The sequence below is a fragment of the Oryctolagus cuniculus genome, chromosome 15 (assembly GCF_051225735.1).
Source record: "Oryctolagus cuniculus isolate XC-2025 breed Fujian yellow rabbit chromosome 15, ASM5122573v1, whole genome shotgun sequence".
Lineage (NCBI taxonomy): Eukaryota > Metazoa > Chordata > Mammalia > Lagomorpha > Leporidae > Oryctolagus > Oryctolagus cuniculus.
This window is the reverse complement of record NC_142881.1, coordinates 69125317-69151859: the sequence shown is the minus strand read 5'-3', so window position 1 is coordinate 69151859 and position 26543 is coordinate 69125317. Positions and strand designations below refer to the sequence as shown.

General features: G+C 56.4%; 2 long non-coding RNA genes across 3 annotated transcripts; one reads left to right on the top strand and one right to left on the bottom strand.

Moving 5' to 3' along the window:
- The first annotated feature begins 8285 nt into the window (after positions 1-8285).
- Positions 8286-13079, top strand: LOC138845503 (uncharacterized). Its single transcript, XR_011382787.2, has 2 exons — positions 8286-10497; positions 12757-13079. It is a non-coding gene; the product is annotated as an uncharacterized LOC138845503 (long non-coding RNA).
- On the bottom strand, positions 12859-19116 carry LOC103351335 (uncharacterized). Of its 2 annotated transcripts, none has more exons than XR_016221695.1 (3): positions 18842-19116; positions 13488-13642; positions 12859-12998 (listed from the first exon to the last, which is right to left on the bottom strand). It is a non-coding gene; the product is annotated as an uncharacterized LOC103351335 (long non-coding RNA). The 2 variants fall into 2 exon arrangements; XR_007913608.3 differs by lacking the exon at positions 18842-19116 and adding an exon at positions 18567-18817.
- Positions 19117-26543: the final 7427 nt, after the last annotated feature.

The following is a 26543-nucleotide window of genomic DNA, read 5'->3' as shown; positions in this document are numbered from 1 at the left end:
ACCCACATGGGAGACCAGGAAGAGGCACCTGGCTCCTGGCTTCAGATCGGTGCAGCGCCAGCTGTAGCAGCCATTTGGGGGGTGAACCAGCAGAAGGAAGACCTTCCTCTCTGTCTCTCTCTCTCACTGCCTATGACTCTACCTGTCCAAAAAAAAAAAAAAAAAAAAATTCACATCCAACAGTGTCACGAACAGTACATACTTGACTTCAACAAAAAAAGGAGCGGAGACGGTTTGGGGTATGCCTCCACTAGCCAGAGGGAAGCTTGAGCTAGTTTTCATTTAGTTAGTTGGTTAGTTGCATTCGATGTAGTGGTGAGTATAAACCTATCTTCTGAAAACCAAATCCCTGAGCAGGAGTAGCTCACTGTGCGATGTGTTTTGTGTCGCCGGAGAATGCCTACGTCAGCCCGTGCCTGGCTCCCAAGATCACTGAGTTGGTCGCATTCTTTTCATGCTCTGAGAAAGGACGTGTTTTGAAGGCAAGCCCAGTGCACGCGCAAGGGGTGGAAGCGGTACAGCTGCAGGATCTGGCCACCCGTGCACAACGACGATGCACTGCTTCCTTCCCCAGAATTCGGCTTTCCACCCCTCCCGTCTAACCCCTTCCTCCCATGGGGCTTGTGGGTTTTCAATCAACTTCCAGGATTTCAGCATTTGCGAGTACGTCGTTCACGACTGTGCTCAGCACCGGAAGCACAGAATCACTGCACTCTCTGAGCATCGGCCTCGTGCCCAGCAATGGGAGTCGCGGTGTTGAGCCAGCAAGGGCACAGCCTGGGCTAAAGCCAGCAGTGGTGCAGAGGGCTTTGCAGAGTGTTGTGCTCCCTGGAGCTGTTGCTGAGAGTTCCAGTCTTTGGATTTTTTTTTTAAAGATTTATTCATTTTATTCGAGAGGCAGAGTTACAGAGAGAGAGAGGGAGGGAGGGAGGGAGGGAGGAATCTTCCATCTGCTAGTTCACTCCCCAATGGCTGCAATGGCTGGAGCTGGGCCAGACTGAAGCCAGGAGCCACGAGCTTCCTCCAGGTCTCCCACATGGGTATCGGGGCCCAAGGACTTGGACCATCCTCTGCTGCTTTCCCAGGTGCATTAGTAGGGAGCTAGATCAGAAGTGGAGCAGCCAGGACTCGAACCCGTGCCCATACAGGATGCTACCGCTGCAGACCAGGGCTTAACCTGCTGTGCCACAGTGCCGGCCTGTCTCTGGATGTTGACCCTGCCACTCGATAGCATTGTGACTTTCAGCAAGCTATTGTACTTTTCCCCTCCCCTTTCTTCATATGTAGATTGTGGGTATAGTAGTATCTACCTCTTAAGCTCATTGTGTTTCGGGTCATTAGATGAATATTATTATTATTATTAGAGAGACAAAGAGAGTGAGAGAAACAGAGAGACAGAGAGCTCCTATTTGCTGGTTTGCTCCCTAAATGCCCTCAGTGGCCGGGGCTGGGCCAGGCCAAAGCCAGGAGCCAGGAACCCCATCCGGGTCTCCCACATGGGTGGAAGGGACACAGCCACTTGGGCCGACACTGCTGCCTCCTGGAGTCTGCTTTATCAGACAGCTGGAGCCAGGAGCCAGATGACTCTTCCAGGCACTCTGAGGGGACACAGGTGTCCTACCCAGAGTCGACCCCCAGCTCAAACGTCCACTCCTTAATTAGATAATCCGTGAGAGTGCACCCGGGGCCAAACAAGCACTATCTAAGCGTTCGCATCACCGCCGCCTGAAATCCGCAGCGGAACAAAAACAGGACGTGGAATACACAGAAATCGAGGGTCAAAGTCATTGTCTTCGAGTAGGGATCCCCTGTTTCCTTCAGTCCTCTCCCCCAGGGCTCGGTGTGAAGGCAGAACTCAAGTGACAAATAAAAACCATTGAAAAAATGGACATCAAATGTCAGTCAGCCAGGACCAGGACCGGGAAGGCAGTATGGCCAGGCCTGCCGCTCTCACCCGGGATAAAAGGAGAGACGCGCCCTGGCCTCCGAGGGTGCCAAGAGTCCTGGGCGTGGTTCCTGGGTCAGTTTCAAACACCTGGGTGCATCAGGCTTTTGATAGGAGTCAACTAGAGGATGACCACCACCATCTCAGAGCAAGACCTAAAGGAATGAGGGCGGCACAGATGGGTTCTTCGGCCATCTTCTTAGCGCAGTGACCAAACTTCACCATTCTTAGGGTGCAGGTGCTTCACCTATTTTAGAAAATCAGACAGAAAAAAAAAGCTAAAGGACTTCTCCCCCAGAAAAATGCACCTGCACCCAACATTTTGCATACAGCTATGGCGATGGGGGAGGGGGCATCTAGGCTTCTATGAAGTGCAGGCTAAGAGCTACTTAGAGAGGTGGCTGGCGAGACCGCCCTGCGGACCCCATGTATGGAAACAGCCTTTCCATTGAGCAGTGAGCGGAAGGGCGGCCATTGTCCTCCCTGGCCTCGGCTGGGCGTGGTGCCAGCCACAGGCTCCAGGTTGAGCTCTCTGGCAAGAGCTAGGAGTGTGGAGAGTGTATTGCTGATTGGAAGGTGACTCAGACCATTGGGGTCTACATGGAAAAGTCATCCAGACAACCTCCCTGCCCACTCCCTTCCCAGGGAGGCAGGTTGCAGGCATAGGCACCTGGGCATGTCACAAACCTGCTGGCCCAGCAGCTTCCTGAGCTGTGGCCCCAGGAAGCAGAGCGAAGCAGGAGACTTCTCCTGTCAGCCCTGGGCCAGGCAGCACCAAGCCCCAGACGGCCCAGCCCAGCTAGCAGTGGCTTCTGGTCTTCTGGCCAGGGGAGGGGTGCACACTGCTTCCGGTGCCTGGCTGGATTTTCCCGAGGAAAGAGTCACTCACCATCCTCACAGCCGTGGACCTGCACCTGCCACACACGAAGACTGGTTTGGATGCAGCAGCCATTTCCCGGTGCTCTCTCTGATCAGAATTGGATGGTGCAGGAACCCTGCTTCCCCTCCTGCGGGGAACACTGAGGGAGACCGGCAGCGAGCGAGCGACACATGCACAAGGAACCTCTCTGGCCTCCTTGACACCCAACACCCGCGTCTGCAACCTGCAGATGCTCAGCTCCTAACGACCAACACGAGGCAGCTTCCATTTGTGCTAAATGGACAGCATCCTTCCCAGCCCCAACACCAGCTGCTCAGGGCAGCCAGCTTGGGGCAACCCCAACCCAGGAGCCCCAGCACGAGCCCTGTTCTGCCCCGTGCCTGCTCTCCAAGGGTCACCCAATCTGGGGAGACGCTGTCTCGAGGACCATGTGGGTCAACGCACAGAGTGCTGGGTTGTCAGCCTGCCCTGCCTGCCGCGGCGAGTCCCCAGGCCAGCAGCACGGCGAAGGGCGAGGCTGGCCCCCCAGTACCTCCCAGCACTGCACACCCTCCCGTCTCACTTCACCATCTTCTCAGTTCTCCAACAATGGCACCTGTGTGACAATGAAGCTGACTCAGCCACGGCGGGACCGCCTTGTCCGAGGCCACAGGGCGAGGAAGCGACAGGACCCAGGCTCCCCTTGCAGCTGTCCTCAGGGCTCTGAGCTCTTATCACAGCACCTCGTTCTGGACGGGGGACCCCAGGATCTGGACAGGGGACCCCAGGAAGCTCCGGGCACAAAGCAGCAGGTTTCCAGGCAGAAGCGTCTGCCTTGCCAACTGGCCAAGTCCAACCAGAGAGAGACTCCGTGACAGCCTCTCCAACACCCTTCCTCCCCGACATACATGTGGCGATGCTGTCACAGGTCTCAGACGGGGGTGCAGTGACAGCCTGGACAACGACGGTGGGAGCAGGTGCACTCGTGAGTGACAATGTCACAGAGCCACCCTCATCCAACAGGAGTGGAAGACAGCAGAGCCGATGGAGGGACTCCCGGAGAGGGAAAGGGGAGGCCTGCTGGGATGCGGCTGCCACCCTGCAGAACGAGAGGAAGTGACGGTGCGAGGGAGGTCTTACACTTGCGCGCCCGGCGCCGAATCCCAGCCGTGAGCTGGAAGCCAGAGCCCACCTATGGGACCACCTACTTAGCTCTGCGGAGAGCTACTGGGTTTCTTTACGAACCTGAGAAAGTTGATTTTGGCACCAGTGTCTGGGGGAGGTGGCAACTGTGCTTTGGACTGGATGACCAATGTTTGTCTATCGACCTACAGGGGCCTCAGCACGAAAGTCCTCGTTATATAGCACGTTGTTGGTGTTTAATGAGGCATGAGCCGGGTCAGGGAACCAAGTTAAACAATCTCCAGCACTCTGGCCCAGGCCTGGGTCTGCTGATGGGATAACTCGAAACACACAAGGCAACTCCAGAAAGTTCCTGGAAAATGGAATTAAAAGATAGGTTTATTTTGGTGCCAAAAATTCCTTTGAACTATATATAAGAGGGGGCTTCAAAAAGTTTATGGAAAATATGTATTATGAAAAACCCTCTGGGGTCGGCGCTGTGACATAGTGGGCTAAGCCTCTGCCTGCGGCGCCGGCATCCCATATGGGCGCCAGTTTGAGTCCTGACTGTTTCTCTTCCGATCCAGCTCTCTGCTGTGGCCTGGGAAAGCAGCGGAAGATGGTCCAAGTGCTGGGGTCCCTGCACCCACGTGGGAGACCTGGAGGAAGCTCCTGGCTCCTGGCTTCAGTCTGGCCCAGCTCCAGCCGTTGTGGCCATGTGGGGAGTGAACCAGCAGATGGAAGACCTTTCTCTCTGTCTTTCCCTCTCTCTCGAACTCTGCCTCTCAAATAAATAAGTAAATAAAATCTTAAAAAAAAAAAAAAACCTTCTGCATGGATTTAAAACTTTTTTACAGCAGAACACACTTATCTTTTAAGTCCATTTTCCCACAAACATTTTAAAGTACCCTCGTGTGTACATGGGTAAGGAGACATCAAGCCTCTAAGCCATTTTCATGCCTGCTCTATGTGGATTCCTTTTTCAACTGACATGTGATACTTGTGTCTTTTTATGGGGAACGGTGCTGATTGTTTCGGCATGGATTTTACCCCCTAATTGCCTGGGAAAGCCAAGGAGCAGACGGGGCGGATGACTCGCTGCAGCCCGGCGGTGGCCGTGGGCCGCACAGAGCTCCTGCATCCTGGACTCTCTTTGCAAGTCATCCTCCACCAGAGGTCTAGCCAGGGACAAAGGACCTGAGAGGAGCAGAGAGCAGTCTGGGGGGACAGTGTCCAGCCAGATCCTGCACTCAGGGCCCAGGAAGTGGGGAGGGTGTGGAGGCTTCTCCCCTGGGGAAGTGGGTCTGTGAGAGCAACGCTTGCAGGTCTCTCCAGTGGTTGGAGTTGGCCCCCGGCCTGCGGCCTGACAGTGTGTCCATTCTCTCTTACGTATGTCCTGTGCACACCACAGGTCCCCAGCATCCTCCAGGGTCCTTTCTGGAGCCACCCCACTGCCTTGTGAAGACCGCAGAGCAGAGCTCCTACCCTTCCACGGGCCAGTGACCGACCTGAAGTCTCAAAGCCCAGCACAGTCGGCGTCGGGGGCCCGGGGCTGCTCCTGACCCACGGCCAGCTGTGGTTTGGACTTTGGCCAGCTTCCTCTTTCCCTGCTCGTCTTCCGGTACACATCTGCTTCCAAAAGCAAGTGACTACCTTTGACGGCAAGAGAGAGATGAGAGGTGCTTATGAGGGTTCCTGCTCTGTTGCTGTGGTACGTGCTGTGTCCCCAAATCCCAGCCCCAACAACCCGTCCCCAGGGGCTCTGACAGGCTGTTGAAGGCAAGGAATCAGAGGGCCAGTAGCAGGTTTGGGGGACGCCCCCTTTATCCATAGCTGAGCAAGCACGCCTCTGCCTTCCCCGAAACAGTCTCCCATGATGCTCTTCTCTGACAACCTAGCTGGAAAACCAACCCGGGCCCAGCAGCAAAGGTGAGGCATCCAGCTGCCTGCCACTGAGCCCAAGATGGGGACGTCCACAGCCCATGGCCTCATCCGATTCCCTGCACCACCGGCGGCTGAAAAGCAAGAGCAAAGAAGGGGATGGTGACTGGGCCGGCTCTGTGCTGATGTTGGCGTCCATGGGAGCTTCTCTTTAGGACAAGAGAGTCAAATGGACATTCCACACAAGCCCTGACCATGCAGGCACAGGGAGGGCCTCTGCTGGGGAGGGGGGCCCAGCCAACGACATGGGCCACGGGCAGTTACAGATGCGCCACCGCCCCCAAAAAAGCCTGTTAGAGAAAGGGATGCAGACGGTCTCCTCCCTTGCAGCTGAGACCCCAGGAGTACGACTGAACACCGATGGCACAGACCAGCACTCTGGAGGCCCCACGGCTCCCTGGGCTGTTGTGAGTCTCCAAGGAGGAACACATACGAGGTTGAAGAAATGCTGGGCGATTGCCTTGGCAGGTGCAGCCTATTGACTTGGCTTTCCAAGTTACCACACCTGGGGTTGCAGAAAGAATGGCCAGAAGCTCAGAAAAGGAGTTTTCATCATTCTTCATTAGAGTGAAGCAGGGCACTGCAGCCAAATGTGAATGCGTGTGTGCACTTGAAAGCGTGTGCTCTTGGTGATGGAAGCGTTTACAAGATGTTCCATCCTAGGCTAGGACATTGCGGCCAGTAAATAAGCCCACCGTGGTGCATGCTGGGAGACCCGTCACTCGCTCGCCACCTGCCATGACTTTCTCCCTCTTTGTTCCTGTCCACCTGCAGCTCGGTCCCCACGATATCTGTGGCTCTTTCTAAGCGGCACTGCGTGGCGTCTTCTCAACAGACAGACGCCGCCATTCCCATCTCAGCTCGGCTTTCAAGCATCTGAGTGACCTTGGACAGGTCACCTGTGTGCCACCGTATTCTTCGTCCCTTCATTTCCGAGGTGAACAGGAAATGCTGCCCACAGCACTGGCTTCCCAGCTCATCCGAGTGGGAGCGTACTGAAATCTTACCCTGTAAACGATTCCATGCCTTGATTTGGGGGTTCGGCCGATGTTCACCTCTTTGTGCCGGATGTTATTCTGAGACGAAAGGGACCATGCCCAAACCATCATGAAAAACAATTGTCAATTGCTTGCTCTAGAAATCCCTGGGAATGTCATTCCCTTGTCTAAGACCCCAAAGTCGCCTCCAGTGGCCCAGGGCACAGAGTCTCGGGGTGCTGGAGAGATGCAGGGACCACATCCCAGACCACCTGCCTTCTCTTCCAGTCCCCCACCGCATCCCAGCTGCCCAATGTTCTCTCACCCCCGCCCACACCATGCCCCCTTGTGCTCTGACCCTGCGTGCCCCGGGAGCAGGCCACGCCCTCTGGGGCTCTGCCTGCATCCCCCGTTTGCTCAGGTGTCACCCCGCTGCTGAGGGAAGCCACTCGGGTGCAGTTCATAGTATCCCAGGAGGAGGGCGGGGCCTGTCCACGCGGGGCACACGGCAGGTCCCAAATGAATGCTTCCATGGTAGGCACCTGGCGATCGATCCAGAGGCCCCTTCGTGTATCAGGTGGGTCCCTTTCACGCTGCAGAAGGAGTTGTGCAGGCTGAGCCAGGGAGCAGGCTGGAAGCCGGCCTGGGGGAGAGAGAGCCACCTCCTGGGCCAGGGGTCCCCGCACCTCCCGCCTGAGCACAAGCCTTGAACTCGGGCTGACCTCTGCTCGGAGCATCATCCTGGGAAAAGAAACTGCATTTGCATCGATTCCGGGCTCAGCTCAGTTCTCTTTTGGGCCATCCATTGTCCCTTCCTGAAGTGGGGCCCAGGGAGCAGCGCTGCCCCCTTGCTCTCTATGTAAATACGCCTTCCATTTATTGGCCTGCAGCAAAGATGCCGGGGAATTTTGCTCTCTAGGTGAGTGATAAAAAAGAGCAGGCAGCGGATGTGTTCGCCAGCTTATTTACCACAAATCTCTTATTTATGGCCTCATAACCTTGTGATGGCCGGGCGCCCCCCGCCCCCACCTGGTTTGCTTCCCAGGCGGAGAAAGCGCTGAGCTGAGCATCATCCGTCCCAGGCTCCTGGGCTTCTCGTTTCCACAGCTGCAGCCGGGCCCATTGATTTCCCCGCCACGGTGGGGACCGCGCCGAGGTCCCTGGCAGGAATCTTTCTCTCTCTCTCGGCAAAACGCGCTAGGCTTGCTACGGCCTGGCAGGCGGTGTTGGGGGTCCCAGCACTATGGAGGGAGCTGCGGGTGGGGACCGAGAGCTTTCATGGCTCCAGCCTCCCTCTCTGTCTCCAGCTATACGGTGAAGGCTGAGCGCCCTGTTGGCTGCTTTCTGCGGGGGGGCACTTTGCATGAGGAGGCAGCAGGATGCAAGGCAAACTCATTCGCCCCCACCCCACTCCTGAACTACCCCTCAGCCAGGCTCCCAGCCGGCTGGTCTCTTGGAGGCCCCCAGGCTCTGATGATGGAGCCCACGCCTGGCTCCCCCGCCCCAGGCTGCTGCTGCCGCCCTGCCGGTCTCCTGTTTCAGATGGCCAGCTGAGGGTCCTGGAGGGATCTTTCCAAGGAATGCCCTGACCCAGCCGTTCCCCTGCTGAGTTCTCCAAAGGAGACCCTGGGACCCACTTGGCAGCATTTGGGGAAGTCCATAGCGGGGCAGTACAGGGTCTTTTGTGGTTCGGGTTCAGATGCTCCTTGCTCCTGACTGGTTGGAGCTGGACCAAGACAGCTGTCATGTGGGGAAGGGCTTGGTTGTGTGAATCCTGCTGCTGCTGCTTTTTTTTTAAAAAAGATTTATTTATTTACTTGAAAGGCAGAGTTAACGGAGAGAGAGGGAGAGACACAGAGAGAGAGATGTTCCATCCACTGGTTCACTCCCCACATGACCCCAACAGTCAGTGCTGAGCCAGGCTGAAGCCAGGAGCCAGGAGCTTCTTCCGGGTCTCCCACACAGGCGCAGGGGCCCAAGCACTTGGGCCATCTTCCACTGCTTTCTCAGGCTATAGCTGGGAGCTGGATCGGAAGTGGAGCAGCCAGGACATGAACTAGTGTCCGTATGGGATGCTGGTGCTGCAGATGTTGGCTTTACCTGCTATGCCACAGTGCTGGCCCTGATCCTGCTTCTACCCTGCGACAAAAGCTCAGAGACCCCTGGGACCTGACGGCAGAGTCACTGAGCAGCAAAACAACACAAGGTTCCATCTTCGGGGCTGAGCAGTAGGAGAACAGGAAGGGACAAGCCACTGATCCCAGTTCCTTCTTTCTGCCTCCCAGAACTCCTGTCCTTACACGGGGACCCCAAGCCAACTAACCCGAGGGCCACAAAACCCACGCCAGCCTCGAGGTCAGTCGTCTGAGAGTATCTCCCAGCTTCCCCGGTCCACCCTGGGGTGCAGCGACTTTATTTCCAGATAAAACACACAACTGTGTCTCTTTGGGTGACAAGGAGAGAGAGAGGTTTTGCAGGGTTCCATACAGGCACCACGGTTAAAGGCTCTCCATTCAGAGACCAAGCTGGCCACCACTGGCAGATTCCATGGCACGTGTCCCCACGCCTGGACAAGCACCCCCACGAGCAGGCCTGTGCGCAGCCAGTCAGTGGATCATCAGAACCGCATCGGGCTTCTGCACCAGAAAGAACGTGCGTGCCACTTTCACTTACGTCACCTGTGCCCCGCTCGCAGCCTCCCCGCCCCCGGCAAGGGGGCCATTTTTACTGCGCATGCCCTAGAATTGGCCCGGTGGGTGCAGGTGCTTCTCCCAGCCTGTCTGCGCCCGGGTCCCTCCTTCCCTCATCTTCCTTTTTGAGCTCTGCACCTCCCCTCCGACTCCCCCCACTTGTTGCCGGGTTCCGGTGCCCCCTCTCCTCCTGGCTCTGCCCCCTGCCCATCTTCCATTGTTCCTTCCTCTCCTGCTGCGCCTGCTCCAGACTTCTCTGTCCCCTCGCCTCTCTCTCCTCTCCTGTTCATCTTGAGCAGCCATCCCTACCTCTCAAGGTCAACAAGCAACTCTGGAGAGATCTGCACTCTGAAGCGCTCCCTCGGCTTTAATTAGGATCCTTTCAGAAACCCTGACCCCAGAGAAAGCGCCGCACTCCGGCTGCCAATTTCCTTCGCTCTATCTCATCACCTCCCTCCTCCACGCCTTGAAGAGCAAAAATCCAATAAAAGAGATTTAGAAGGAGACACGCGGAGGAGGAGAGGACCGAGGACATCCCACCTCCTCTTCTTCGGCTGCACAGATAGGAAAACTGAGCCTTGGAGAGCGACCGGGACACTCCAAGGTCACAGAGCCAGCTGGAGGCAGGGCTGGGCTCAGAAGGCCGGCTCCCCTGGCCAGACCCCATCAGCCGCCCCCGGGGCCGGCCCACACGGGAACACCTCCCAGGCCCAGACTCTGCTGAGCTGACATTTTTCCAGACGCGCCCCAAAGCATCTTGGGAAGAAGCTCCAAAGTCGAAGGAAAACAAACGGTGAACTTGGTAATTGCACACACTCCTATTTTCTTAACAAACCAACTGGATCTCGTTAAGGGAGGCTTCTGAACGGAGACAGAGAGAACCTTGTCGTCACCCGTTAAATATGTCCAATTTCACACACGGTCATGGAGCTCTCCAGCCAGCTGGCTCGCCAAGGAAAAGGAGTGAGTAATTGCATCTTGGCTGTGTCCTGAGCGCGCAGGCATTTCTCACAGGGAAGATGGGGGACCTTGCTGTAATTGTCTAGAGTTGGGGAGCGCCCAGCTCTGGCATCTTCAGCAGACTTTTAATCTAAAACAGAGACCTGGCTGGCTCAGGGAGTGCCATCTGCCTGAAGCCGCGTGGCTTTGTCTTAGCTGAGTCCCATCTCCTCGGTGGTCCTCAGTTTCCCCCAGCGAGAACGCGCATCTCGTCACTCCCCACGGACCAGCCTCTCCAAGGGCCCTTCCAGAGATTAAATGTGCTGTTGCTCAGCCCCACTCCACCCTTGCCAAGATCTTAATTGCATCAGAACGCTGCACAGAGCCTGGTTTCTGTTAGAGCCTCTGCTCTCAGAGCCGTCTTCCAAACCCAGAACCTTCCCGATGCCTTTTAATAAGCCTATACCTTCAAGAAAAATGAAAATTAAAATATTGAACCTCCGAGTGCACTCTGCTCTCCGTAATGAAATGCACGTGCAGGGCGTGCATCCGGTTCAAGGACTTTACACAAAGTTATCATAACTTAGCAGTCATAAGCTAATAGTCACATGGAATTAATAACAGCAGTGTGGCCATTTAAGCAGGGAGATGGCCCCGTGTCGTGGAACTTTTGCAGCTAAGCCCTCTTGAGTTTCTGTAAGCTAATAGCAATTAGCTCCTGAGTTAATGGCAGCTGCGGTCATAATGAGATTGGAATTGATCATTTAGAAGCAGGCTCCCATAAGCTGGTCTTATGAGGCATTTCAGCTCCCTCTCCTTAAACCTTCCATCACGACCCCATCTTCGTTAAGGCGTTCTGGACCCAGCTCGCGGCTGCGCGGGGCTCCAGGAGGGAAGCCTCCAGGTGGTAGTGCAGCTGCACACCAGGGATGCTGGACCTGTAAAGGGACAGTTCCCACGGGCCCTGCTGCACCCACCTTCCCCTGGGGCGGGGGCAGGGTCCTCCTGAGCAGGCTGTCCCTCGAAGAGTCGGGTTCTCCTGCTCCACCGCTTCTCTGATCTAGCCAGTACCTTAACTCCTCCCACCCCAGCTCCCTCGACTCTGAAGTGGGGAGCACGTTCTCTGCTTCATGGGGTTACAGGGAAAATGCAATCGAGGAATCTGGGTCACAGGTCTTATGTGAGGGGTCTTCAAAAAGTTCACGGAAAATGTGTGGTATGAAAACACTACGCCTGGACTTTGAAGTCTCTTTAAAAATAAACGTTTGCTACAATCCTATTGGCCATGAACTTTTTGTAGTGCCTTGGGATAAAAAAAATGCCTTCCTTGCTGAATCGGTGAACTTGTGCTGTGTGACAAACCACGCCCCCACGTTGGTGGCTTAAAGTAACAATCATTCCACTGGGTTCAGCTCGGAACTGTGCGGGCAGATGGGTGTTTCTGCTGGCCAGCTGAGCCCCTCTGGCACCCTCGTGATCTGTGGCAGTGGGCAGGCGGACTGGTGGCTGCACAGTCTGGGAACACCTCACTTGCGTGCTGGCTGTTGGCAGACTCTCAGCATGAGTCGTGACAGTGTGGGAGACACCTGTCTCACCTGCGGGAGGTCACCATCTTTCCAGCCTACGGCACCTGCTGTTCCTTTCCTTAGTTCAGCTCATCTGTGTACCGAGTCCGGCAGTCAGCGGGTGTCTAGGAAGTGGACGTGGAGTGTGCGAATGAAGGCAGCATAGAGAACAGCCTTCCATGTGCAACACAGGGTCTCCAAGGTGGGGCACCGGTTAGCCAAGACCTCACTGCTTCTGGGTGGAAGAGGCGGAGACGCCTTTTCTGAGCATCCGTTCTCATTTATTCCAAGGCAGGGGTTGGCCTCTACGGCCCTCAATACCACTGTCGGGGGTGATCTGCAAGGTGGTCTGGCCCAGACGCGGTCCTCTGCCCAAGGCTTCTCCCAGCAGAGACGGGGTGGGGAGGGGGTGTCCATGAGGCTCCCCATGTCCTTCTGTCTTTGTCTGTTGCTGGAAACAGTATGCGTGTCAACGCGTAGACAGTGCTTGAGCCAGCTCGGAATTGTCTGGACAAAAGGTGATTAAATTACTCGGGGATCAATTCCAGAGCTGTTTTCCTTTCTTATTTAAAAAGCACACACTGTTGTCCCCTGTGGATAAAAATCAATATAGGAGTAAAACTTGGGCCTCACAGAATCCGCAGCAGAAACCCCAAACAAGCTCCGAGACGCGTGGGGAAACTGAGGCAAGGGCTAAACGCCACCTTCCCTGTTTCAGGTCCTGAAGTCTGCAGAGAGGAGCTGGGGGACTGACCTTCTCCCCACGTGGTGTGGCAGGTGTGTCCGGTGGGGACCTCAGGGCCCACACGTCCTGCACACGCCCCCCCCCCTGCTGTGCCTGCTGGATCAGCTGCAGTCTCCAGGCTGCGTGGCAAGAGGGTAGAACACACCGGCTCTCAGAAGACACGCACCTCACTTCTGCTCACGTTTCGTTGGCTAAATCAAATCAAATGGCCGGGCCTAATGGGGTAGGGAGAAAGAATCTTCCATGGAAAAGACCGGCGAGTATTTTGAACAATAATCTAACACATATGTCCTCTGCCTGGCTCTGCTTGGTGCTGGTGTTTAGTTAAGGGTGTGGGGTTTTCCAGAACTCAACTGCAGTGGAAGGAGAATGAGACCCAGGGGTACGGTGGGGAGGTGGGGGGCCCTCTGGCTCTGGCTCTGTCTGCCTCCGTCTCCAGCAGAGGAAATTCTAACAGGCACTTCCATGAAGCCATTTTCTCAGCAACTCCCGAAGTTTCCAGACATTTCTGCTTGAAGCAGCCCCAAGAATTGCTGGAGGAATGCCAGCAGCCGGAGCCGTCTGGCCTTGTTCTGGAAAATAAAGTGTCCCCTCTTCCAAAGGTCGCGGAGGGCAGGGGGCCATGTGCTGGGGCCGAGCTCCCCCCCACCCAGGACAGGGAGACGCCCCTGAAATTCCGACCCTGAGCCCTACACGACAGGTACCTGAGAGCCCGGGGCCGGAAGGACGATGACCTGTGTCTTGGCTCAGCTGCCCCCACGTAGCAGCCAGGAGCCTTTCCACTGGGCTGCCTGCTCTGCGCGTCGCTGTCCTCCTCCATGCAGGGATGATTTCACCAGACCTCGAAAATGGGAAATTTCTGCAGAAAAGCGGGAAGAAGGAGTTTGCCTCCTGTTCCTGGGGGTCTGACAGAGACGGGGTAGCTCATGTCTTGGGCCGCCCCGTGGCTCGTGAGGGCCCTCAGAGGGGAAAGACTTCACCTCCCAGGATCCCGAAGCATAGACAGGGGCCGGGGAGAGCTGACACTGCAGCCCCCAGGAGGAGCAACATTTTTTTTTAATTTTTTTTTTTGACAGGCAGAGTGGACAGTGAGAGAGAGAGAGAGAGAGAGAGAAAGGTCTTCCTTTGCCGTTGGTTCACTCTCCAATGGCCGCTGAGGCTGGCGCGCTGCAGCCGGCGCACCGCGCTGATCCGATGGCAGGAGCCAGGAGCCAGGTACTTCTCCTGGTCTCCCATGGGGTGCAGGGCCCAAGCACTTGGGCCATCCTCCACTGCACTCCCTGGCCACAGCAGAGAGCTGGCCTGGAAGAGGGGCAACCGGGACAGAATCCGGCGCCCCGACCGGGACTAGAACCCGGTGTGCCGGCGCCACAAGGCAGAGGATTAGCCTAGTGAGCCGCGGCGCCGGCCAGGAGCAACATTTTTTAAGATGTATTTTATTTATTTGAAAGGCAGAGTTACAGAGACGTGGCAGAAGACACACACACACACACACACACGAGAGAGAGAGGGAGAGAGAGGGAGAGAGAGAGAGAGAGAGAGAGAGAGAGATCTTCCACGCGCTAGTCCACTCCCCAAATGGCTGTAATTACCAGGGCTGGGTCAGACAAAATCCAGGAATCAGGAACTCTATTTAGATCTCGCACGTGGGTGGCAGGGACCCAAGTACATGGGCCGTCTTCTGCTGCTTTCCCCAGTGCACTAGCAGGGAGCTGGGGTGGAAGTGGAGCAGCCGGGACTTGAACTGGCACTCATATGGATGCTGGCAGTGCAAACAGCAGTTTACCAGCTGCACCACAACGCTGGCCCCCAGGCACCGCTTTCTAACAAGGTCAGAATCCTGGGGAGCTAGAACATGAGTTTGCATAGTGAGGGGTGGACACGTAGGGCTTGACATCAGCTTCTCCACGATGCTGTAAATGATGGGATGCGTGGATGGTGGGACTGAGCACGCAGAGGCCTTACGACGGAGCAATATCCATCAGATGTAGAGGCACAGTAAGAGGGCCTCACGGATGACACTGTGAAAAGCCACGTGTCATTGGGTGGCATGAGCTTTTCCCCACCCTCACGTGTGTCCCTTCAAAGCTCTTCCCACCTGGCAATTGCAGGAGGCTTAGAAATACGGTTCCTGCCTCAGCTCTCTGGGACTTTCTTGCAGGTCTCCTGGAAATTAAGCACTAACCCCTAGAAGCCAGAACAGCAGGACCAGCACTGTAGCATAGCAGGTTAAACCTGGAGGCACTGGGTCGACACCTGGCTGCTCCACTTCTGATCCAGCTCCCTGCTAATGCCCCTGGGGAGTCAGCAGAAGATGGCCCAAGTGCTTGGGCTCCTGCACCCACGTGGGAGACCTGGAAGAAACTTGGACTCCTGGCTTCAGCCTGGCCCAACCCCAGCTGTTGAGACCATTTGGGGAGTGAACCAGCCGATGGAGGATCTCTCTTTCTCCCTCTTATTGTCTCTGTACCTCTGCCTTTCAAATGAATAAAAATAAATCTTTTTTTTTTTTAATTTTTGACAGGCAGAGTGTGTCGCTCCCCCTCTTCACAGAGGAACGACACAGGACCCTGTGCTGTTCTTTCGTCTGCTCGGCCCTTCCCGGGTTTCCTGCTGGTTCTTCCCGGGTTGGCTACCATCCCTTCCACCTCCGTGGAAGGGCGGTTCCCCCTGCCACATTCCCCAATTCCGCGGGGGAGCGGCACACCGCTGGCCGGCTCTCTCGGGGGCTGCTCAGATGTTCCTCAGGTGTTCCTCTTAGATGTTCCTGGTGCATGTTGTCTCTCTCCTCCTTTATAGTCCTCTTCCACCAATCCCAACTCTGCTACCCACACGCCAAGTACGCTGCTCTCCTCCTATCAGGAGCAGGATCAGCTCCTGTAGGTCATCACTCAAGTTGGCGAGAGGCAGCTGCGTTGAAGCTGTTTACTCCTCTCCCAGCGCCATATTGTGGGAGAGCAGATGCATAGAATAAGTCTTAATTCCAGTAACTTAGTCTAGTCCGAGTTGCTCCCCACAGAGTGGACAGTGAGAGAGAGACAGAGAGAAAGGTCTTCCTTTTGCATTGGTTCACCCTCCAATGGCCGCCGCGGCCGGCGCACCGCGCTGATCCAAAGGCAGGAGCCAGGTGCTTCTCCTGGTCTCCCATGGGGTGCAGGGCCCAAGCACTTGGGCCATCCTCCACTGCACTCCCTGGCCACAGCAGAGAGCTGGCCTGGAAGAGGGGCAACTTGGACAGAATCCGGCGCCCCGACCGGGACTAGAACCTGGTGTGCCAGCACTGCAAGGCGGAGGATTAGCCTAGTGAGCCATGGCACTGGCCAAAAATAAATCTTAAAAAAAAAAAAAAAAAAAAAAAAAAAAAAAAAAAAAAAAAAAAAAAAACTAGAAGAAGCCACTTAGGCTCTGGCCAGGCACAGTGAGAGTCGCATGGTGCACCATGGTCCCTGATGGCCAAGGACCCGTGGTGCACAGGTGCATGAGACTCTGGGTGCTTCCCAGGGGTGAGGGGCAGGAGCACCCTCTGGGCATGAGTATAACTGCAGCTAGAGGTGGGAGACATGCGAGAGAGGTGTGAGAGTTGCCTATGCAAACCCAGGCCCGGCACCAAGCCCCGGGCCTGCGCTCCCCGACTCTGCAGCCCAGCGGCCTGGTTGCCAACCTGAGGAGCATCCTTCCAAAGGCCCACGCAGCTCTTCCCTCCAAGGCTGCAGGTGGGAGCCCCCAGGGCTAGAGGGACCGTGAGTGTGGTCCTCCGGTCACTGCCTACTGCTGTCTGAAGGGGCTTCCTGCTGGATTCTGGGGCAGGGGGGAAGAAAGGACGGACTGTACAGTGTGTCTAATCCATGTGGGGCTCATGGCAGGCACACAGGACCGCCCTCTGGTTGGAGCCATCGCAGGGCATGACACGCGGGGGGCCTGGACCGGCACTGAGACCCAGCCTCTGGTCTCCAAGGAGGACCTGATGGTGTCGCTCCACTCATGCTGGTCTGGCCCTCCTTGACTTATCTGCACATTTCTTGCAAACCAGGCGCTGGGTAGGCGTGCTGCCGTGGGTTTTTCTGCTTGGTCCCCACAGGACACCTGCTGAGGGAAGCATTGGGCTTCTATTTTATAGATGAGAAGACTGCGACTCAGGAAAGTAACTGGCTCAGGGTCACTCAAGGATCAACACGTAGTGGCCCTCCCTGTGGTGAGGGGCAAGCCCCCGGGGTCAGGAGGCCCCCAACCTGTTTCTCTGCAGAGTGATCAGGCGAGCACTGTAGACACTCAGGGGCCTGGACCCCAACATGTAGTGGAAGTGACACCCAAGACGTGTCTCTGAGCATCTCCCCAGGGGACGCTGACTCAGCAGATTTCTGGGAATGCCTGTACCACACACCCCTCTGCCAGCGTGGCCAGGCCGGGTCACCGGGCATGGAGCTGCAATGGCACACATGGCCGCTCTCAGGGCAGGGACTGAGGTAGGGAGGGAAAGCCGGACAGCGCGGCTGCTACGGAGAATGTACCTTGCACACTCAGGCAGGAAGAGGAAAAAGGCTTTGCTCCACTCCGGCCTCCCAGCAGCCGTGCTGACTGTGTCTCAGGTTCTCCACCTATACAATCGTTTGAAGCTTGTCTAAGATGGAAACATCTGGACACACTGCCCAGGCCCCAGCACAGGGAGGCGGGCCACGAGCAGCCAGTGAGCAGGGTCACTGGGGAGGAATCGCGTCCTTGGCTCTGAGCTGCCATCCTTGTCAATGTAGCACCTGGGGCCGGCGCCGTGGTGCAGCGGGTTAAGCCAGAGCCTGCGGCAATGGCGTCCCGTATTGTGGTGCTGATTGGAACCGCAGCTGCTCCGCCTCCAATCCAGCTCCCTATTAATGCACCTGGGAAGGCCACAGAAGATGGCCCAAGTACTCGGGTCTCTGCACCCACGTGGGAGACCAGGATGGAGTTCCAGCTTCCTGGCTCTGGCCTGGCCCAGCCTCAGCCATTGTGGCCATTTGGGGAGTGAACCAGTGGAGGGAAGACCTCTCTGCCTCTGTGTGTGTGTGTGTGTGTGTCCTTCTCTCTCTCTCTCTCTCTCTCTCACTCTGCCTTTCAAATAAATAAAAAAATAAATCTTAAAACAATATAGCAGCCTCTCTCTTGTACTACCCACAGGCACGGTGCTAAGCACTTTTTAGATACCTGACTGCATTTATCCTCAACCCCTCGGCAGGGGAGGTTTGACCCTCCCCACTTTACAGCAGAGAAAACTGAGGCCCGGCCAGGTAGAGGCGTCCAGCCAAGGTCACCCAGCTGGGGCTCAGCAGAGCAGGGCTGGAGCTGGCAGGCTGTGCACACTGCGTCCAGCGGCTCTGCAGCTTTAGAGGCCTGGCTAATTGTTGACAGTCTTCCTCTCTGAGGATGTGTGCGGCTGATCCCCCCACCCCCGTCTCTCTCTCCCTCCCTCCCTCCCTCCCTCCCTCTTGCCTGCCACAAACCGGGAGAAGCAGAGGAACAAAATAAACAGAGATGGATTGGAGCGGAAGGTTTCGAATGCAATCATTTTGCAAAGCTGCTTCCTTCCTTTGCCTTCTCCTGCAAGCCGCCCCTCTTAGAGCTTCAAAGAGAAGCCTGCTCCCGAGCAGGGTCCTTCGCCTGAGCCAAAAGCCATTTATCTGGAATATTAATACACCAGCAGCTGCCGTGCCAGCGCCTGCCGCTCATCACACACCGCGGGCAGCGGCCGCCCCTGGGAACGCTCCGTGAGGCTCCAGGAAGCTAATGGGTCCCCTGTGGAACATTCTACTTACCTTTTGTTTGGCTTTCCCAGCGCTTCCTGCAGATTGCCAGCCAAGCACGTCCCAGACAAGGCCTCTGACCACAGACGCGCACCCGCCTCCCCCTTGCTGGCTGCTCCCCCTGGCCCACGGCCGGCCGATGCTTGGGGACGGAGAATAAGGAGACCCCCTAAGAGCAAACATGCGCACTGCAGATGGTCCTTGACTCAGAGCTATGCCCCGATACAGGCATCGCGCATTTGTAACTAGCTTATGCCACAAACGCACGCACTGTGCACCCAACCTACCGAATGTCACAGGCGAGAGATCGCGCTCGGGAGCTCTAAGAGGGCCAGCCTGCAGAAGAGGGGGAAGGAAAAGGCAGCTTTGCAACACGCTTGCGTTTGAAGCCTTCTGCTCCAATCCGTCTCTCTTGAGTTTGCTCCTCTGCTTCTCCTGATTCGCGGCAGGTGAGAGCTTGGCGTTGCCCGCTTTAAACCGTGAGCAGCCCACGGCAGGGCGTCGCGTGCGCGTGCGAGTATCTAACGCCAGCTCCAGGCAAGGTGAAAATTCAAAACCCAAAGTGTGAAGTGTGCGTCCCCTCTGTGGCATCGTCAGAAGACCACAGACGCCAGCGTGGGAAAAGCTGGGGGCCACCGGAGGTCTAACCCAGGACGAGGCAGGCTGAGGGCTCCCGCCCATCTTCAGGTGTGAGTGCAAGGGCACTGAGCTGAGGGCAGGAGCCTGGGGCCCGTGGTGGCTCATCCACTCCAGTGTTGCCCTGGCCCCCCATCTGCAGACCCTCCCCCTCCACGCGTGCTCCAGATGGAGCTCGCGCCAGTCAGCCCCCTGGGTCTGGGGCTTCTGCATCCATGGGTCAGCAACATTTTTTTTTTGAAAATCGTGTCTGCACTGAACACAGACTTTTTTTGCCTTGTCATTGCTCCCTACACAGCACAGTACTAGCAACCATATATATCCGTGGCATTTGCATTATATTAGGTGTGGTAGGGAATCTAGACAGGAGGATGCGCATGGATTATAGGAAAATGCTGCACTGTTGTTTATCAGAGGCCTGGACAACTGTGGTTCTCAATATCTCCAGAGGGTTCTAGAATCCATCCCCTGTGGATCGTGGAGTGCTGAGCAAACATTGACGTGGGAAGAACGCCAGGCAGAGAGCTGAGGACTTGGGTTCAAACTCTGCCTCTGCCTCCAGGGAACCTGCCTCAAACTGCCGCGGCGTGGGCTGGACGGAGCTCCTCCCCGCAGGTGCTGGGGGCACGACCCCATTGCGGGCACTGGAGGACAGTTGCTGAAGTGGAACGTGGGGTTCCTTCCACTCCCCAAAGCCAGGCAGAACGTTCTGCTTCCTCGCAGCTCCTGGACCAGGAAGGAGTTCGGGGCTCAAAAGCGGTTCCCGTGAGCTGCAATGTAAGGAGGGTGCCAGGGGCCACGTCACAGAGCAGAGCGTCTCCCGGCCGGCCCGGGCGTGCCTCGTGCGCCCCCAGGACAGCGCTTGGTGATGCCCACCAGGGCCCGCGATTCCCTGACAATCGGGGCAGCTGCTCAATGAGGACGGCACCAGTGCACGCTCAGTGGCAATGAACATGCTGCAAGAACAGCCCCAAGTGCTTCCTGCGTTTTCATGCACCTGATGCCTGCGACAGCCTGATGCCATGGGTACCACCTCACACAGACAGCTTCAGACACTCCCCTGTGGCCACGAAGGCACAGAGTCACAGTGGCGGGGACTTAACCCGGACAAGGTGGTGCAAGTTTGTTTCCCACCCAGTGGATCAGCGGTTCTGAAACTTCCACGGGCCCCCGAGTCACCCAGTGAGAGGTTAGAAAGCCACTCCGGGGCCTCACCCACAGGGCTTCTTACTCACCAGGGTTGAGTGGGGCCTGAGAATCGGGATTTCTAGAAAGTTCCCAGCTGCTGCTGGCTTGCAGCCCCCACCTGGAGAGCTCCTGCTTTAGGCTACGCTGCCTCGAAGTTACGGGGAACCGGGACCATGGAAACCTCGTGGCCCCTTGGGGCTCTAGGGTTCCCAGAGGAGTAATCACAGCTCACATATTCCCAAGGTCACTGATAGATGTTGGATGCTGAGCTACCCCGGTTTTCGGCGTTGTGTTCGTGGCACAGTCACTGTAGTCTATGACACGGTCTATTCCTGGGATGGGTGGCCTCGGAGGTCTTCGGTGGGCGCTACAGCCTTAGCTGATGGTGTGAGGTTCACAGACGACCTTCCAGAGGGCCTGCGAGTGAGTTGCACAGGGCACACTCGTCCGCCTTTCAGCAGCCAATGGATCAAACCTAAAGTAAAAACCCTTAGTGCAGGAGGATGTGGGCAAGATAACAGGGGTGTGTGGGTGCAGCACATCCCAGGGGACCCCAGAGAGATGCCCCTGGAACATGAAAGGGGAGGAACCGTGTCTCACCGCCAGGGGACAAAGATGAGCTCCATCGGACAAGTCGGTGAGCGATTGTGCTGCTCCAGGCACTAGTCAGGCACGGGCAGATCAAAGGAGAGTGCAGCGCGATCCCTGGCCTCCGGGCAGCCTCATCACAGCGACAATGAGCGGAGTGTCGCTCCTCATCAGAGATCAAGGACCCGTGTCCACAGTTGCTGCTCTGGGAAGGGAATGGCCCTGCACGTCCACCCCATCACAACCCCTTCTTCGGAACTGGCAAGTGTGGAAGGGCTCGTGGGCAGCAGGGCCCGCAGATCACGAGCCAGCGCCCGAGGCCTGACAGAAGCCCAGTGTCGCCTCCTTGCCGCCAGGCACCGGTGGGGCTTTCGGCAGCGGAAAAAAACCAAGGAAAGATTTGAAGGACAGAGGACCCCGGGAGAGACGGGAAGGCTGGAGACCCCGGCAGAAGGACCATTCCCACCAGCCTGAGTGTTCCAGGGGGACCTGCTGGCCTCCGCGTCCATGAGGAGCTGCCCAGGGGTGGGCGCCTCATGGTTCCTGTGGCCGAGGATGTATTGGGAAGGCAAAGAGGCGTCCCCTGGGTGTGCCAGGGCAAGCTGAAGACTTGCCTGGACCTGATGCACCTGCTTCCAAGTGGACTCACCCCCTCAGCTTGTGGCAGACATCAGGAAACTGTTGTTCTGCCATGTAGAGGACTCCATGGGGCTTCTTCCTGAGGGCCCTCCCGACACGGTGACCGATGCCCCCCGAGCCAGTGAGCCAAGGACGAAGTCCCAATGCCTGTATGGGGTGCTCCCGAATGTCACACTGCTTCTGCACTCTGCTCATGAAATCAAGTCCAGGCCACACACAGGGGGAGGGGAGCAAGACCTGCCTCACAAAAGAAGGCGCATCCAAGAGTTTTTTAACTTAAGCTGAAACCTTTGTTAGGGACTGGTGCTGTGGCATACAGGGTAAAGCTGCCACCTATGGTGCCGGCATCCCATATGGGTGCCGGTTCAAGTCCCGGCTGCTCCACTTTTGATCCAGCTCTCTGGAAAAGCACTGGAACATGGCCCAAGTCCTTGGGCCCCTGCACCTGCGTGGGAGGAAGCTCCAGGTTCCTGGCTTCAGATCGGCACAGCTCTGGCCATTGCTGCCATTTGGGGGAGTGAACCAGCAGATGGAAGACCTCCCTCTCTCTCTCTGCCTCTCCTCTCTCTGTGTAACTCTGATTTTCAAACAAATAAATAAAACTTTAAAAAAAATGAGTGAAGATGAAAGAAAAAGGGAAAAGATGAGAGGATCCCCGCGGCGTGTCCCAGGACCTGAAGTCCTGCCTTCGCTTTGGTAGTAATACTCCCCAGATAGCTCCCTGCTCCACGATTGCTATTGGTGCCGAAAGTGCGTAGTCAGCCAGAAAGAACTCTGACTGCTCAGACTCAATGTTCCCACAAATCAGCACCGGGGAAGAGTGGCAGAGAGCTGCTTCTTTCTTTTTTTTTAAATTTTTTTTATTTTATTTATTTATTTTTTTTGACAGGCAGAGTGGAAAGTGAGAGAGAGAGACAGAGAGAAAGGTCTTCCTTTGCCGTTGGTTCACCCTCCTATGGCCGCCACAGCTGGTGCACTGCACCGGCGCACCACGCTGATCCGATGGCAGGAGCCAGGTGCTTCTCCTGGTCTCCCATGGGGTACAGGGCCCAAGCACTTGGGCCATCCTCCACTGCACTCCCGGGCCACAGCAGAGAGCTGGCCTGGAAGAGGGGCAACCGGGACAGAATCCGGCGCCCCGACCGGGACTAGAACCCGGTGTGCCGGCGCCGCTAGGCAGAGGATTAGCCTAGTGAGCCACGGCGCTGGCTAGAGCTGCTTATTTTGCTTCTTTTGACCCCAGCTTCACAGAGCCTGATGACTATTCTCTTCGAACCTCGCTGCTGGGTAATGCACTAGGACTCAGTGCTGGACCCCAAGTGGAAGCTTCCAAGCAGGTGTCATTACGTCTGTCTTGCATGATCCTCTTTTCTCTGCCCCAACAGAGGCGGGAATTGTGGCCGCCTGGAGGAACGCGATATGCTGGCTTTCCGAGTGCAGGTCAGATTTCCACCATTGTAGGCCTGAGATGCGAACTCCTATGATTGAGCATGGCTTCATTTCTAATTTTTCTAGCCCCTTAGAAAGACGTGAAAGCGCCATATCTCGGATGCTATGGTGTGAGTGTGGCAAATCCGCCTGCACACACGCAGACATTCACCCAAGTCGTGCGTTACTGCTCTTAAGGGAGTCGGAACTTAACTGACTGTGGGGTCATTGGAAAGTGATTAGAGTAGAGCAGGTCACTGCCGTGGGGCTCTGTGATTGAACCCTACTGTCTTTATAAGGAGGAGTGGAGAGACCACTCAGACACAGTCAGAGACAGGCACACACTTCCCGTCTCTTGCCACGGGATACTCTCTTCCACCACCTTGGGACTCTGCCAGCAACAAGGCCATTATCAGACAAGGCCCCCAGACCTTGCTTCTCCAGAACCCTGAGCCAAAACGAACCTCTTTTCTTTATAAAGTTAGCCTGTCTCAGGTATTGCATTAGAATAACAGGATACTGATGCATTGGAATGTCGTTACCATCCATAGGGGTGGGCTAGGCAGCTACTGAGTGCCAGACCCTGCAGCAGGCTCTGTGGGCATGCAAGCCAAGTCATTAGGAATGCAGCAGACACGAAGCAAATGCTGTCAGTGGCTCCGTGCTATAAAGAGAAACAAAGGAGGAGAGAGGCCAGAGAGAGTGTAGCTTTAACCCATCAATCCAGGGGCCCCGTCGGTGGAGTCCGTGTGCACATGCCCATCTCTCCGCCTCCAGGGCCTCAGTCCACACCCAGATGGTGTGCAATAGCTGCATAGAAAGGCAGGTGGAGATAAAGAACCAAGGCAGCTGGGCTTGTCCTCACTGAGGTGGGCAGCGGGTAGGAGGGGATCAGCGCTGGCTTTGGGCTGTGGCCAAAGACAGAGACAGAGTTTGTGTTTCTAGGAGGTCTGGCTCGTCCTCGGTGTGCAGGGTGAGTGAGAGTTGGTGAGTAGCGGGGGAGGTGGGGGTCCACACCAGAACTGGGGACACCAAGCTTCTTAAGTGAGGCTGTCCCGCAGGACTCTCTGTAGGGATGAGAATGTTCTGTTCCTGAGCCGTGCAACATGATTCTCACAGAGACTGAAGACCGAAATAGTTCATTCAGGTCCATGTAAATAGATGTGAGACTAGAGGCTGCCACAGCGGGCAAGGTGGCTCCAGGGTTCTCCAAGCTAGTGACCAGGAAGGCCCAGCCCAGGTGTTGTGCAGTGACCACAAAGGGAAGCCACTGGGGGGGCGGGCAGGGCACTTGTTCCAATTCAGACTTGGCAAATCACTCCCCGGCTCTGAGCTTCAGTTTCTTCCTTTGGAAAGCAGAGGTCATTGTCCTTAGCCCTCCCCTCCATGGCAACTTACCATACAAACCAAAAAGGACTACTGACCTTGACCACCAAATGCTACAATCCCCCATCGCGCTAGGCGTTCAACTATGCAAACTTCCCAGTGGACGATTCACAGATAGGCGAGTGCGTGTCACAGAGGCCCGCCCAAGATGGGATTAGATGATAAATTTATCTGGCTGCAAAAACATCTTGAAATCCATGCATAGGCGGGGTCTTCAAAAAGTTCGTGGAAAATGCACGTATGTGTGTGTGCTTGTACCTTGGAACTGTTCGTGGTCTTTGACATGGTGAGTATCCTTTATGTCTTGAAGAAATGGTCACGAACTCAGGCAAACATGTAGGCATGCAGACACTAATTAAAGTGCCATGCATGCTGGCAAAGTTAGATGCAAACTCAATAGTCACCTACAGCTTCCCTCAATAAAGGGCGCCCTGGGGGCCGGCGTGGCAGCAGTGAGGTGAGCTGCAGCCTGCACTGGCTGCTCTGCTTCTGATCCACTCCCTGTTAACGTGCCTGGGAAGGCAGCGGAGGATGGCCCAAGGGCTTGGGCCCCTGCTGCCCACATGGAGACCTGGATGGAGTTCTTGGCTCCTGCCTTTGGCCTGGCCCAGCCCTGGCCATTTCAGACATTTGGAGAGTGAACCAGCAGGTGCAAGGTGGATATTTCTCTCTCTCTCTCTCTCTCTCTCTCTCTCTCTCTCTCTCTCTCACTGTCACTCTGCCTTTCAAATAAATTAATCTTACCAAAAAAAGAGAATGCCTTGTTCACGTATTAGAATACGCATGGTAACAAAAGTGGCGATGTCAAATAATATTTCAGAAGATGCCTGTGGCACATTATTACTAATTATATATTAGCAATGACTCCACATTAACAACAGACTGAGACAAAGCCCCCAGAGGCGCTCCCAGGGGTTATCACTGGGTGATAGGATCACAATCCGTGCCACATTTCTCCCTGCATCTTTTCCTATTTTCTAACTTCTCCTTGATGAGCTTGGGTTGTTTTCCTTTGTCGTGAGGTAGCGGGGGTGGGAGAAGACTATTTTTAAATGGGATAAAGCAACATTTTATTTTTTAAAAAGCTATTCTTGTTGAAATAAGTCACACCACCCCTTGCCATAAGGGGAAGGCAGTTTCCCAGAGCTGGAGACCAAGGGCTCCTGGGTCCTAGAAACCACCATAGGCTCCCGAAGTCAGGAGTGGCCGGGTAGGAGGCATTGTCCTTCCCTTCTCCCCAGCTGGGCCCAGGCAGCAGGGCTGCAGGACTGGGGGAGACCCTGGGGAGTTTGGGGGCAGCAGGGAGGCAGAGGCTAAAGCCAGCCGCAGGTCCATCTCCACCTGCCTTCCTCTTCAGTGCTGTTTCGACTGCCGCCCTCCGTGACATCCCTGGCACCTGTACCTCCCGGTCCTGGTCCCTCCTTGCCTCAGTTTCCCTTTGTCTCTCTGTCCCCTGCAGCTGCTCTCTCCATGGCGTCCTTCGGGCTCTGCCCCTTCAGTGCCTGCCTTGAGTGCCCTCCCCAGGCAGCCTCTGTCGCCGCCCCCGCAGGGACGCCGCTGAGCTTGGCAGGGCGCTGGAGCTGCCGGGCGCAGCCTGTCACGGGCCCGGGAGCTGTTACTATTGCTGGGAGCCGCTCCTGTCAAGAGAACATTCTCACATGTCACGAATCACGAGAGGGTGTCGCCTGCTCTCAGCCCGCTCCACGTAGAGTCCCCGCGCATCCACCCCCGCCCCCACCCAGGGCAGGCAGCAGGCCGCAGGCTCTGGGAAAGCTGTCCTGAGAACTGTAATGTCAGCGAGAGGGCAGAGCGGAGGAGCGAGCTCTGCTCACCCTGCAGACGGGTCCGCGCTGAGCTTGCCGGCCGCGAAGCGTCCCTTGGAGCCGGCAACAGCAGCGCTGGGTGTGGGGGCCAACACACTGTCTGAGCACCCCCCTCGGAAGACCTGTCGCTGGGCAGGGAGCCACCGGGCCCTCCTGTCTGCGCTCAGCCGCCTCCTTTTCTGCTGCTAAAAACTGCAACCCCAGCACCACGTTCCCAGCTCCCTGACTCCCGGCAGCCGGCTGGCCGCTGACCAGGGCCACGGGCAGGCTCGGATGCCTTATTTGGCAATGCCCCGACCAG